This window comes from Teleopsis dalmanni, chromosome 2, assembly GCF_002237135.1.
Source record: "Teleopsis dalmanni isolate 2A chromosome 2, ASM223713v2, whole genome shotgun sequence".
NCBI lineage: Eukaryota > Metazoa > Arthropoda > Insecta > Diptera > Diopsidae > Teleopsis > Teleopsis dalmanni.
The window spans coordinates 163,149,630-163,164,114 of record NC_051847.1 but is presented as its reverse complement, the minus strand read 5'-3'; the positions used below and the strand labels follow the sequence as shown (position 1 = coordinate 163,164,114).

The 14,485-nt window shown below is 25.4% G+C and overlaps 1 protein-coding gene across 1 annotated transcript in view; it reads left to right on the top strand.

Moving 5' to 3' along the window:
• The first annotated feature begins 2,218 nt into the window (after positions 1-2,218).
• The window catches only part of LOC119685563 (probable serine/threonine-protein kinase DDB_G0282963), a 116,860-nt gene continuing 104,593 nt past the window's right edge, over positions 2,219-14,485 (top strand). The window contains exon 1 of the mRNA XM_038099881.1: positions 2,219-2,304. The gene's annotated coding sequence lies outside the window, so the exon portion shown is untranslated. The remainder of the gene's footprint in view (positions 2,305-14,485) is intronic.

Here is a 14,485-nt window from a genome sequence, read left to right as displayed (position 1 = left end):
TCTAATTGTTATTGTTTAATGTTTCATATTTCTTTTTATCATACTATTGTGCAATTTACTCACTAATTATAAAATCTCACTATTAACTAGACATCGAAACTTCAAGTATCACCTCAAAAAGATAATTCTTGCTGACGAAAACACTTGCAGACTATGTCTAGAAGAAAAGGAGACAGCGGTGCATATATTGTGCCAATGTCTAGCACTGGCAAGTAGGAGGAAGATTGTCTTGGGACACCATTGGGTTGGTGATGACTTGACAGGCAATCGTAGAACGAAAAAGGACCAAAGTAGTTTCGTGGTCTACTTCGGCTGATCCTTTACTTCAGTGGGGTCACTTGTTGGGCGGTGCGCTGCGTCCCCAACGTTCCACAATATATATTGTACGATTTGTGCCAGTTCACCATCGAAATACTAATGAAATTAAATAAATAGAAATAAATTTAAATTTCTAAGAACACTTCTTCAATAAATTGAAATAGTTTAAATACTTTCTACAATGAAAGCCCATAATTTCATAAAATGTCATAAATAAATAATTACAATTTTTAAATACATTTAATTACATTTTAAACAACACATTTTTACAACAGTAAATTAAAAATTTGAAATATTTTTAAGTCAAATTTAAACTGAAAAATTTCATACAATTTGCATAGGATTTCATGCGGAAATATTTGAAATTTTCTACTATTATATATATGTATATTAATGTATATACTATAAAGTACGTATGTATTTCTTTTGTTAGTGAAAATTGTTCAATGAACGTGAGGAATGCATAGGTTGTATCTTGATACTTTGTTAAATTTACAAAATTGAGTAAAATATAAAAACGTTAGTAAAATATAAAACGTTTGAGCTTTTATGGGCAGAGTTTCTGTTTTAAAAACAGTGCTTTTTTTCAATTGAAAAAAAAATTAATTAAAAAGTATGAAATTTTGATAATTTACATATAAGTTAAATATGAAATAAACTTCAATGTTAGTACCAATATTTTTGTTGTGAATAGAAAAAAAAAATAGTCATAAATGCCTGACCTTGTTCAACAATTTTAACATAAAATTAAAACGCGAACAAGAAAGTTTTTTTTTTTTGAGTTTTATTAACAAAAGTTTAACATAAAAAGCAAATCAAAAATTTTATATTAACGAAAAAATTAAACATAAATAATAAAATTGAAAACCAAATCCTAAAATTAAATGCTCGAAATTGAAATTGTGTCACAACGAGTTCGAATTGTATCTGATGTGCGAGTATCTGCGAAGTATTTGGCCTGTGCTTAGTAAATGTTTGAACCTGAGTCGAACGTGTGTCGATAGTTACTATTTCAGGTTTAAGTGAATACAAACGATTCGTTCATACTTCAAAGTACATGACGAGCTCATGTGTTTCTGTGCAAATTCATGCTCTTCATTTCAGTTCGATTGCATGTTTGTTTTGTTTGTTAACTTCAAAAAAAAATGTATCTGAAAAAAATGGAAAACAATAAAAAAATTGCTAAATAGTTAAAATTCAAATTCAACAAAAATAGTGTTAATAAGACTTTGTTGTTGTTGTAGCTGTTGTAGCTGGTGTAGCTGGTGTAGTTGGTGTAGTTGGAGTAACCACAAACCGCAGCGTAATAATTAGTCATATATGCAATTAAGAAAATGCACAAATTAACATAAATAAAAAAAAATTAAAACAAACAAACTTTTCAAATGAAAAGACGAAAAGTGTCAAAACGACGAATGAAATTATAGCGATTTTTTGTCCAAAACGTTTGGTTTTGAGTTTGAAATTTTTCGAAAATATCTTACGAATGTGTTTGGGTGGCTAATGAAAAATTCACGATCATAGGTTAAAAAGCTTTAGTTGTGTATCTCATTCACGTCTCCATTGTTGCTGTTGGTTGCTTTTACAATTTTAATCAAAATGTGTGTCAAAAGGCAAACACTGTAATCATGAAAAATTAATAATAATAAAGTTATTTTTAGAGCAAAATCAAAACAAAAAAAAAAAAGAAAATATTAAAAATAGTAAGAGGGAGAGATAAGTGCTTACGAAAATTACTCAAAGTTAAAAATAATTAATTCAAAAATAAATTTATATCTGTTACATCAACGCGTCTGCTTCAACAATCTATCTATTTATCTATTAAATTAGAAAAAAATGCTGATAATACTTAAAACTATAAAATTTTTAAAAACACATAACTGAGACGATAAGCAGTGCTCGTAATCCTAAATTAATTTCAAAATACAAGACGAATTTCGCAAGAAGCAATAAATCATCGACTGACGTTTATTTAAATGGTTTAAGGTAAGAAAGTGCCCGAATGTTTTAATTTTATATTTTAAAGCAATTTAAGATAAGGTTTATTAGCTTAAATCGAAATATACAATTTAATAGATCATCATGGGACTTAAGCCATGATGACGCTGACGCTATTAATGACTTTTAGTCGATATTAGATTATTGCAAAATATAAGTGTTTCAAAAAAATTTTTTATTAAAGTTTACAAAAGGGTAGATAAAGAAATAAGGGAATTAATTAATACACTAATATTATTATTAATAATAAATTTATATAGAATAAATAAAAAATAAGCGAATTAATTATTAATAATAAACAAATATTATTATTATTATTAATAAATAAAAATTAATAATAAATTAATATTAATAGAAATGATGTTTAGGTCACATATACTTCGAAACAAAACACTGAAGATTAAATTTTACCTGTTTTAACAAATAATATTATTATTATTAATAAATAATAATTTATAATAAATTAATATTGATAGAAATGATGTTTATGGCACATGTACTTTATAATTTAAAACACTAAAGATTAAATTTTAATTGTTGTATTATTTAAATATTGATAGCCATACTGTTTGTAAAATATTCCCAAACTGATTTATTTTTATATATTTTCAACATCATCATTTTTCAGCACTACATAAGATTTCTGATTTTGACATCGAATTGGGTGGGGCTAGGTTTGGAGCGCCTTAATCTACGTCATTTACCAAAGCTCTGTTTTTGAAAGCTCTTCTTAATTCAACTCTATTGTTATTATTGCTATGGGTTGTGTCACTGCGACCGTCGGGTCTATTGTAACCTATTCTGGGTTTAGAGTACGTCTCTAAGCTCTCTTGCGTCAATAAGAAGTAGTATACAACCTAATTTACTGAGTTTTGTTGCTTCTTTCGTAGAGTTATGAAGTCCCAGGAGTTTATTCCTTTTGTGCATTCGCGCAGAGCAGTCCATCAAATACTTTTGCAGATATTTTCTATGATTAAGGAAACTTTTTACATATATATGTTCGATTTTTAAGCAACATAAGGCATAGCAAATATCTTTAATATTGAATTAAATAAAATTCTAAATATTAATATACAGTAAAATGCTTATTTTTATATATAATTTTATTTTTTAATTTAATATTTAGTATTAGTTTTCAATAAAAGTAATATTCTTATTAAATTATTTTACTAGCTGACTTTGAATCATAAAAGCTTCTAAAATGAATGGAAAATCCATTTAAATCGAGTAATGTCAATTTACACCTCCAAGATTGGTTTCAAGTTTATTCAAATTGATTAGCCTATTTATTACAAAAAAAAAAACCAAAAACAAACAGGCTGGTGAACCACTGACGGCACAGGTAAAAGACTGCATTTCACAATTTAAGATAGTGGAAAATTTGTCTGCAGAAACTATAAACGATCATACATAGAAACAAACTTTATATAACCAACATAAAGTGGATCAATCCAGAATAAGTAGCTTTATACTGGTTATATGCAGATATGAAGCCTGTTCGTAGAGTAATCTTAATCTTTACATATTTTACAAATCTCTGTGATATTGCTTTACATATATACAACTTACTTGTGTATCTAAAGTGTTGTTGCAAACAATAATGGATTTAGTTTAACAAGCCTTAATTGCCTGCTGGAAGTATTTAAAAACATTTCCATAATTATAACCTAATCACTGATCACTTTTTTTATATCTTTAGATTTGTCGAGAATATTCTTTTAATATATGTCATAGCAAGACTTAATTAGTAAATAGAAAACAATTGGAGAATTGTTTATGCCTTTAAACTTAATATTATCATATCAGATACGATCAGCTTCAGATTAGTGTAAACAAATTTATTGATAAGTAGCTGAAACCTTTTAGCTACTACTTAAGTTAGTAAACATGATTCTTAAAATTCATGTCCTTAAATTTATAAGGTATGAGAATTGACCTTATAATTCGACCCTTTTGAATTGAAAAATTTAATTAAAGCATTCAAGCTTATGTGTAGTTATAAAAACAGAATAAAAGTTAAACGAATTACAAATTAAACCTATTTAAGTTTATAGTAGGACATCGATACCATTATTTAAATTTTTTAATTGTCTGATTCAAATCTATATAAATTGGTTAACTTTACTTGAAGCTAAGTTTGATTAGCTGAAACTATTATAGACTTTCGTTAACATACTGAAGTTATCTATTGAATTATTTAAACCTTACATATCGTACTGAAGTTATCTGTTAAATTATTTTGACATGTTTTCGATTTATTTCCCTCTCTTCAATTATAAGTAACGTTCAGATTTGTTGATGTATTTTGGTAACCTTTTTTTCAGGAAGTGTACAAATCTCTATACATTATATAAGCATTTCAAAATGAAATCGCTTTTACGTTGACAGAGTAGGACAGTGACGTATTATTCATCATTATTATATTATTATATTATATTATATTATATTATTATATTTTATTACATTTATCAAAACATTTAAAATCTACAAATTGTTAGATAACGATTTTTGACTATTTGTCAAAAAATAAATTTATTTTTTGGCTTACAGAATTGCTTTTTGAGATTAAATTAGTCTAATACTGATTCCTAGTGTCACTTGTTTTTTTTTTGATATTTGCGTAAGAATGTACTTTCTTCTTACGAAGCTTATGTATATGAATAATATATGATAGCATATACTCTAGCTTCAAAAGGTAGCTAATGGAATTACATTTGGCTACAAATTAACCACGAACTAAGCGAATTCCATCTAAAAAATTATTAAATTGACTCCTATGCACTGCAATGCTTTTTACTTACATCAGACAATATCAATATTTTGAGTTGAGTGAAAACGTGGGCTGTAGACAATCCAAGCAGCTTATACGCGTCAGAATGAACCATCCACTTAACTTTTTTCTTCATGTCGTTGGCTGTTCCGGAACTGAATCCATCATCTGGATTTCATCGAACAAAACTTTATCGCGAAATTTAGTTAAAATCATATTGCTAGGTTTTTTAATAGTTTTAATATCCAGAAGGATATCTAAATATATCCTTCCATTATATATGTATCTATATCTAGATATTTAGAAGGATATATTTCCCAGAGTTATGACAATAAATCTAGTAAGCCGCGATGTACCATTACTTTATCAAATATATATAATCATATTAATTTTTTTTTTGTGGAATGTGACGTATCTTATGACGAAAAAAAACTAGAAGGGTTTGAAGAGTATTTGAAGAAGCAATAACCACACAACGTTGTCTCAAGTATTGCCAAGAATTCATCATTTGTTGCTCTAGCAGTCCAATAAATTATATTCGGACTATAAACTAATTAAATAAAAATTTGAACATTTCCTAAGACTACTAATGATAAGTAATTGGCAATACTCGAAATAGCATTATATGGTCAGCCAAATTTCAATAAACTTTGTTGTTGCTTTTGCATTACTGTTCGAACCTTTCACAATAATAACATTTTTTTCTCTAAGAGATTAATAGGTTATATGTTATACTAAAGAGAATTTAGTTTATTGAACTAGTTTAAGACAAACTTCCAATGTTTTGGTTTTTCATCATCATATATGGTTTCTCAACTATCAGTTTTCAACGTTTACTAAAGCTAAAAAATAACCTTTTGGTTTTAATTGAATAAGCGATTAAAAGTACTGAAATTTGAATATTAAACTAATATAAAAATTATAGTTAAATTATTGTTTCATTGTATTTCTCATATGCTTTAATATTTAAATGAATGTTTAACTACAAAGTTAACCGTCTATAAAAATACTATTTTATGTGATTATATGTAAATTAAGAAAAATATTGCATAAATTATTAAGTAAATAAGCAAAAAATGAAGAAGTTTATATTTTTAATTCAACTCTGGCATTTATCTCTCCAATTAAATTTTATTTCTACAAGCAAAAGCCATTAATTACAACATCAAACTGTTTTTTTCCATTTCATTCACGGATGTCATGATCATTCTTAATCTTTATCTCGTTCAAAGCCCGTTCTAGTGATAACTGCTTTCAAGACGGTTTCTTCAACCGGTTAAAATCTTCGTGTGCTTGAAATAAATGCACGTACATTTAAATTAGAACTTTTCCAACCATCCAAACATTTGCACAATTAAAGTCAAAACTTTTTAATGGGTTTTCTAAATTTGCCTTCAAAACTTAACAGAGTTCTTTTGTTATTTTAGCGACAAGACTTATGAAATATACTTTTCAGCCTGTTTGACTGGTAATTTCGAGCGATAATTTTAAAGCAAAAACTTGCATCAATTGCATATCTTGCTTTTATTTTTAGCACAAGTGAGTTACGTTATAGCCCCAGGCTTTAGCGAACAAAGCATGGGTATGAATCATTTCCCATAGACATAAACTCAGACCGTATGTCTACTGAGAGACGTCGGACACTATCACTTGCCTATGAGAATTTTTAAAAATAGAATTATGTTAGACGTATTATAAAATAGAGCAGTTCTGTAGAAAAAAATTTTTACTTAAAATGATCAATGCATACATGTTGGGTTAAAATCTTATTATTAGAAAATACGTTCATAGAGCTTCCCGTTTTTTTTTTATTATTTTACTATTTAAAGAGTCTTTGAAAATGAAATAATAAAATGTCATTCACGTTTTTTAACTGATATTGTAAAGACCACAAAACCTAAATTCAAGGCTTATTTACAATTCGAAACGAAGCTCAATAAAATCAGTTTTTTTCGCAATTAATCTGCATTTTATACACTGAAAAAAATTTTGATTTTCAATTTTTGAACTCATGTTGTTTTGACTTCAAATTAATGTACGAAGTTATTAATATTATGACTAATTATTTTTTTTTATTATTATCTATAATATCTAAGTTAACATAAAAATAAGGATAGCATAAGAATTTAAGTAACTGCCCTAATATAAATTTAATATATGTGGATATAATATAATAAGTGGTATTTAATAAGTGGTAATAATTTATATTACAATTTTTAATTGTCCTGCCAGTTACTGCTCTTGTCTTTCAGTTCTCAGTACAAATGTTTAATAATGAATATTTAGAAATGCAGTTTACTATTTGCTATTAGTTTACTTTTGCTATTCATTATAAAGATATTAAGTTTTTGAATACATTTGTTTTTCTTTTTTGTAACTAAACATCATTAAAAATATTATTGTTTAATAACATTATTACGTATATGTGCTAAAATTCATATATGATTTGTAAGTTAAAATCATAAGGAAATGACAATAACATACTTCATATCATATAATCATATATGTCTGTTTAAAGATATGGTAAGCAAATACGGTATTCGTAATTAGTATTTACATATATTATTTATTGTTTATGTGTCTGTCTCAGTATTGTTATTACCCAATTATAATAAATAAATACATAACGGCTACATTTAAATATTTTATGCATTTTTAATATATATGCAATTTATATAATATAATTAAAATTATGCTTTTTAAACAAACTTAAACATTTAAATAAATTAACACATTTAAATGTAAATTTTTAAATTAAAATAAAATAAACTACGATCATAAATAATATATTAATTTTACATTACTTACCACAGAAATTTTAACTATTTTTTTACAAAAAAACTAAGATTTTAAATAGTTAAAATAGTCTTGAAGGTGATAAGTTAATGGGTTTTAAATATATTTAGTAAAACATCGTTTGGATTATCGTGCTAATTTAAAAATACCTTCCTAGCATATATTGTTACAATGTTTATTGATTTACCACGTAATATTTATGTAAAAGTAAGTAAGGTAGTAAGTTACTTAACTAACTTTAAGATTTTGTCGTTTCCATTGGCATAAGTAACTTATTGCATGCGAAAAAGCTTATAAGTATCAGAAAATTGTTTGAAAGTTCTGACAGAGCTTGTTTCTTTAAATAAACTTCATTTAATAATATATCACATAGAAAATTAAATATATAATTGATGTACTTAAGCATGTATATATATACATACATTATTATCAATTACATATTCAACTCATAAAACAAAGATTTTATTAAATACTTACTTCTTCAGTGGGTTTATTTTTAGCTTAGCTGTTGTTCGTTTATTTTATATATAGAACTGAGATAGAACTTTTATAAAGTTTTATAAACTCAACTTAATAATATATCAGACAAAAAAATTAATATATAATTTAATAAAAATATTATAAAATTTATTAATTAAAATAATGTAAATGGATTTTTGTTGTTGTAGTTCACTATTTTCCAAAAAACCTCTTTATATTATTTATATATTTAATGATTTGTATACGTTATATATATCAGTTACATATTCAACTTGTAAAAATAAAGATTTTATAAAATACTTATTTCCTCAGTAGATTTGCTTACAGCTCAGCTGTTGTCTGTTTACATTTCACATATAAAACATATAACAATTATTACAAATTTTGGTAATTTCCCTAATGGGAAATTTATTTTTAAGGGTTACACTTAACATTTTTCTTCTTAAATGAGTTAATTTATTGATAATGAGCTCATTTATATGAAAACACTTTGTACGGTAAATCTTCCTTATTAGTGGCTATAATGAGCAAATCAGCCTAAATGAGACAGTATGAAAGTACTATAAGTTAAAAAGCAAGGAAGTTCTATGTATAGTTAACGAAATTTTCTTAGTAAGTGTAACTTAGCAGTAAAAACATATTATAACAATAAGGTAAATCTAGTAAATACAAAAATTTTTTGAAATCTGTTTTATTGTATTACTTTTTTCTATATTTATTTCCCTATTAAATATATATTTTCGTAAATAATTAATAACAACAGTACTAATTTGTTAGAATCTAATTACATATATATGAAAATATGTCCACTCGCTTCAATGTCTAATCTGATATTAAAATATAACAGATACTCCCTTACTTTAATTCTCGATGTATTGAAAGTTCATCACTTAAAATATATGACATTTTCTTTTACTTCTTCAATTATATTTTAATGATTATTATAAATTAAATACAAATTGAATGTAATTAATTATAAAAACAAAAATAAAACGATTCTACGGTAAGATTTTGTAGTAAAAAAATTTATTGCATACATTATAATTTATGTAATTAAAAAGTTATTTAATTTTATTTTAAAAAGTATATATAACTCTTAAATAATATTCTTATAATTAAATTTTTATTACTTGATTATGGTTTTCTTTATTATATGATTTTATCATGTTTTATAATTGTTATTAAAAGCTTCCTTGTTAACAAATTCCGGATTTAAAAAGCTCTTCAAAATTTTATTCTTAAATTAAGAGGACAAAATCAATTAAATATATTATTATTTATTGAGTTTCTCTTTGAGTTAATTAATAAATAAATATATTTTTTATTATTTTCTATAATTGAACATTTAGTTCGTTTTATAGTATTTACCTATTGGAAATCTATCCATGAAATGCTAGAAACAAAAATAAAAAAAATGGAATTAGAAAAATTGACAGAGACTATAGAAATATTTTTCAAGATTTTGGAATATTAATAACTGGACAAATTCCAGCTATTAACCCGTGAATACAGAAGGCTAAGTAATTATAGACAACAAATATATCTAACCTAAATTTATAAATAAGTGAGGGGAGGAAGGAAGGATGTTCTCTTTCCTTCCTCTATAATCGTGTTATAACCACGATTATAGAGCGAGATAACAGGATAAATGCAGATGATTTCGTATTGCATATTATATTATTTGTATCTCATATTATTAGGTAGATCGATGGGAAATTGAGCTAGGTGAATATCAGCGGAAAGATTATCACAACTACTTTGACCAATTTCAATTATCTTAAATTATCCTAATTATTTATTTGATTTTAATGAAAAATTATTAAAAAAAAATATTATTTTAATAAATAGCTGTATTTTATTAACTATATTATTAACTATAATTTTTAGAACACATACCATTTCGATCTATATAGTCTATTAGACGTCCTTTTTTATCATTAGTACAAATAATTAAAAATGTTCAATGGGAATTGTATTGTATTAATATGTTTGTTATTATTATATTTTTATTATTGTAGGACAGTTGAAGAAGTTTTTCATAGATTTTTTATTACATTGTATACTTCTAACTTTTAAGCTGTTTGGGATTACTTCACAACTACAATACAGTAGCATCTTTTTAATCAATATATAATAAGAAAGATATAATGTAATTATATTTATAATATAGTCTCATAAATATTATATGTATTAAATAAATATAATTATAATTATGAAAACAAATATAATGCAATTATATTACGTTTTCATTTGTTTACTAGTTTTTTTATCTGAAAAAAATAAACTCCCTCTCTGTGGAGTATTGTTTTTAGGTTAGGTTAAAGCTAGTTAGATCCAGAGAATACAATGTATGTTCAAATTTTTTTCTTCTTTTAAACGTGTACAAGTCATAAGATAATAGAGAATTTTCAATTTATTATTCTTCATTTCTCAAAATGTTCTACAAACAAGTTCTGTCCATATTCCAAATTTCATAGGCTAAAATCTTATCAGGTGTTGCTTGAGAACATTTAGTAGGTGTGGGCTGCTTTTAGAGTCCAATTTGACTCTAAAGTGGAGTGATGGATCTATGTTTAATCCATTGACATATAACGAAAAAAATTTATTTTTGTTTTGTACCGTAAGAACTTTAAATATTGCTGGTAATCATGAAAGTGATGTTTTTAGTTCACTTTGAGCAAACACAGTACTCACGCCAAATACTTCTTCTGCACTATTTAATATTCATACAAACTAGTGTTTATAATTAGTTCTGTTAACTTCAAGATGTACCTTAATTTTATTTTGAAATCATTTCATTTACTTTTTTGATTTTTATTTGAGCAACTATTGAATCGGGGTCTTTATGGCAGTGGCATATACAAGGTTGGATCTCATATCTCAGTTAAATATTTTGGATTTCTTAGCTCCACATAATAAATTACATATTTTTTTAATTAGATGTTTAAATTAGTCTCTGTGTTGATCTATTAATTAAGTTCTATTAATTTTGATAGAGCAGTCATTAAATTTTTTCTTTGAAATTAGAGATTTTGCACAACATTTTGTTTTACTAAAAAAGAGTGCTTAACTAAATTTCGGAATTTAGATTAACCTATTCTTTTGTCACATAACTGTGGTCCAATGCTCCTCCTAGGAGTTAAAGGAATTTATATTTGCTACATTACGATTGATATTTAAAAAATTTTGGTAGATGAACTTATTGAATGACGGATAATACAATTATCTCAAAATTGATCTCAACATTGTTTTCATATTATCTTTTTTGAAAAATTATTGTTAGAAGAATAAGTATTTCTTTTTAAAAAATTTCTTAATAAGTAAAGTTAGTATTTTTCTTAGTTCTGAAGGAACTCCTCATATAATATATCTGGAATATCTACGATGAGAAGGAGATCGATTTAATTAATTTTTTTTTTATAAAAGTTAAAATGCGCAGTGTGTTTCGAAGTTAGATAAATGTTGAAATAAAATATACCTATAAACATTAACAATTCCTTTAATATAATTTTTTTTTATATATATTTATATTTGCTTATATTTTACTTAAAAGTCAATTATTTACTAAAATTGAGCATGTCGCGTGTGTAAACTTACGTAATCAATATGGCTCATTGCCATGCGTTTTAAAATTTGTATATGATTCCATAGATAAACAATACACATACGTAGATAGGTAGATACATATACCTATATTGTAGGTTGATGAATGTCTGTTTAAGCGATCTTTCACAATGCAATTTACCTACGCAAACTGAACGTAATTTTAGCTGCAAAAAAAGTATCGCATGCCGCTTTACGATCGGCGAGTACCTACAAAAGAAAGTTACAGAGTTACAAAGGTACAAATAATTATTATTGACTTGATAAATAAGTAAATATTATAGGAAACAATTCAATCGAAAATTGTTTATAAATTCGATGAGCATTGAGACATCGAAGTATCTTGACTACTGCGCCAGTAACGCGACAACTCGGAGAAAGCCATTACAGCATAGAAAGAGCGGCGATAATACAATTGATTTTAAAATTTATAGTTGTTATGCATTCGTATTACCTCACCGCAATCTCCAATATTGGAAACTCTATTGAAAATGGCAAGAAAGTAAAAGAAAATAGTTGAGCAATAATGATTTGCATTAAATCAATTGAATTGAATTGTATTTATTGTGTAATTGTAATCGATATTTATTCGAATATCGACGAAAAACGCAAAACGCAAGTGAATCGAATTTATCTCAGATGCAATTGTAATCACTTTGTGACTTTATTTTGATACGAGTATAATGTAAATTATTAGTGATTTATAGACTTCATTCCTCATGTTAGGCACATAACTCGTAATTTATACACAATGCATACAATAATCGATTTTGTTACAGTAATTAAACTTTAATTAATATGTGGCAAAATATTTTATGTCAATAATTTTAATTCAATTTAATTATATTGCATCTAAACTTTATAGCGGACATTAATTAAGCAAAATTACAGTTTTAACATCAATTAAGGCGATTGTGTTTGCATTAATTTGTAGAAATCAATAACAAACGTCGGTATAAATAGATCAATCTATAAATATTTTCTACTGATTATTCGAATTGTAATTTTTCCTTTCAATTACTTCAAATAACAACATTTAAATGGTTTTTTCCATTTGCTAAATACAAGACTTGATATGTTAATATAATCAACTTATGGCAGCGATAAGCTTTTTCATAATATTTGTTTTAAAATTATTTTGCAGCTCATTGAAGCACCAAACAGTGAAGAGGCTAAGTACTTGTAGCCTTGCCTTCTGCAGTTAGTTTTTGAGATCTTTTGCGATCAACCAACGGACGATCACCGGTTGTCGTCAGTCATTCGCCATTCGCCATTCGCCATCAGCTATTAGCAGTTAACAGCACATAAGGCAGTTCTATTGATTTTTGCCCTTTTAATGTGACTGTAAAGACCGAAGATTAATATTTTTAAACCGAGTTTTTGCCTTTAACTTTTGTCCATAAAATTTTTATGATGTAAATAAGAATTATTTAATTTCTTCTCAATGAACTCTTATATGTTTTTCCACATTATATGAAATTTTATATGGATTTGTACCTGCTGTCAAACGACTGGATATGGCTTAATAAGATAATTTAAATTCTTTGAGGTTCATTAAATAATTGTTTTTATATGAATAAAAAATTGACGTGATATGCAAATTGTTCTAGACATATACAGAATTTATAATGTTGTTCAAACATCCGATTTATTTTATAATTACTATACGTTTGAGAAAATCATAATTATAATTTAGATTCAATTAAAATTATTTTTTCAAGCGCTTGCAATACCTAACAATCAGATTTATAAAATTATAAATTAATTTGCAATTGTAATTATTAATTAGTTATTTTCTCCATAGAAAAGATTTACATTTATTAATAACTCATATTGTTATATGACTGAAATCAGATGTCAGAAATCTTAATTATATTAAACAAACAAGAAAACATAATCATAAATGACTTTAAAACTTAACCTATGTTTAACCTCAAAACTTTATTTTTAATTTATATTAATTAATGTTTAGTTCTCAACTTAGACACGCACTTTAATAAAAGATGAAATAATTAATTAATATGTGAAAAATAAAAATTAATATATATACACTATAATTATAAGGCATTTATATGATTAAACAGTTAATAAATTACCAAAGCTCATTTCAAAATATTCTAAATATTTAATATAATGGGGACTGTAATTAAAAAATTTAATGAATTACTATTAAAAATAAATAAGAAATTTATTTTGTTCTAGTTAGAAAATAACTAAATTCAACTTCATATTTGCTTGAGATAATTTATGTATTGGGTTTAAAAGTTAGCGCCTTGAATTTAGCTGTGCTGCCTTGAAATGAAAATTATATCTATATTCAACCATCGAATGATGCTAATAAATATTTATGCTATCATTTATCAATCAATAATTTTTATCCTCTTCACACATACTGCAAGATAAATAAAAATAAGTTTGTTAAGTTGTTTGTAACGCAGTTGATAAGACACTTTATTAGATATATATATATCAATTTATACGAGTAAAATGGATAAATAGGGTTCTAACTTTTTAATAAAT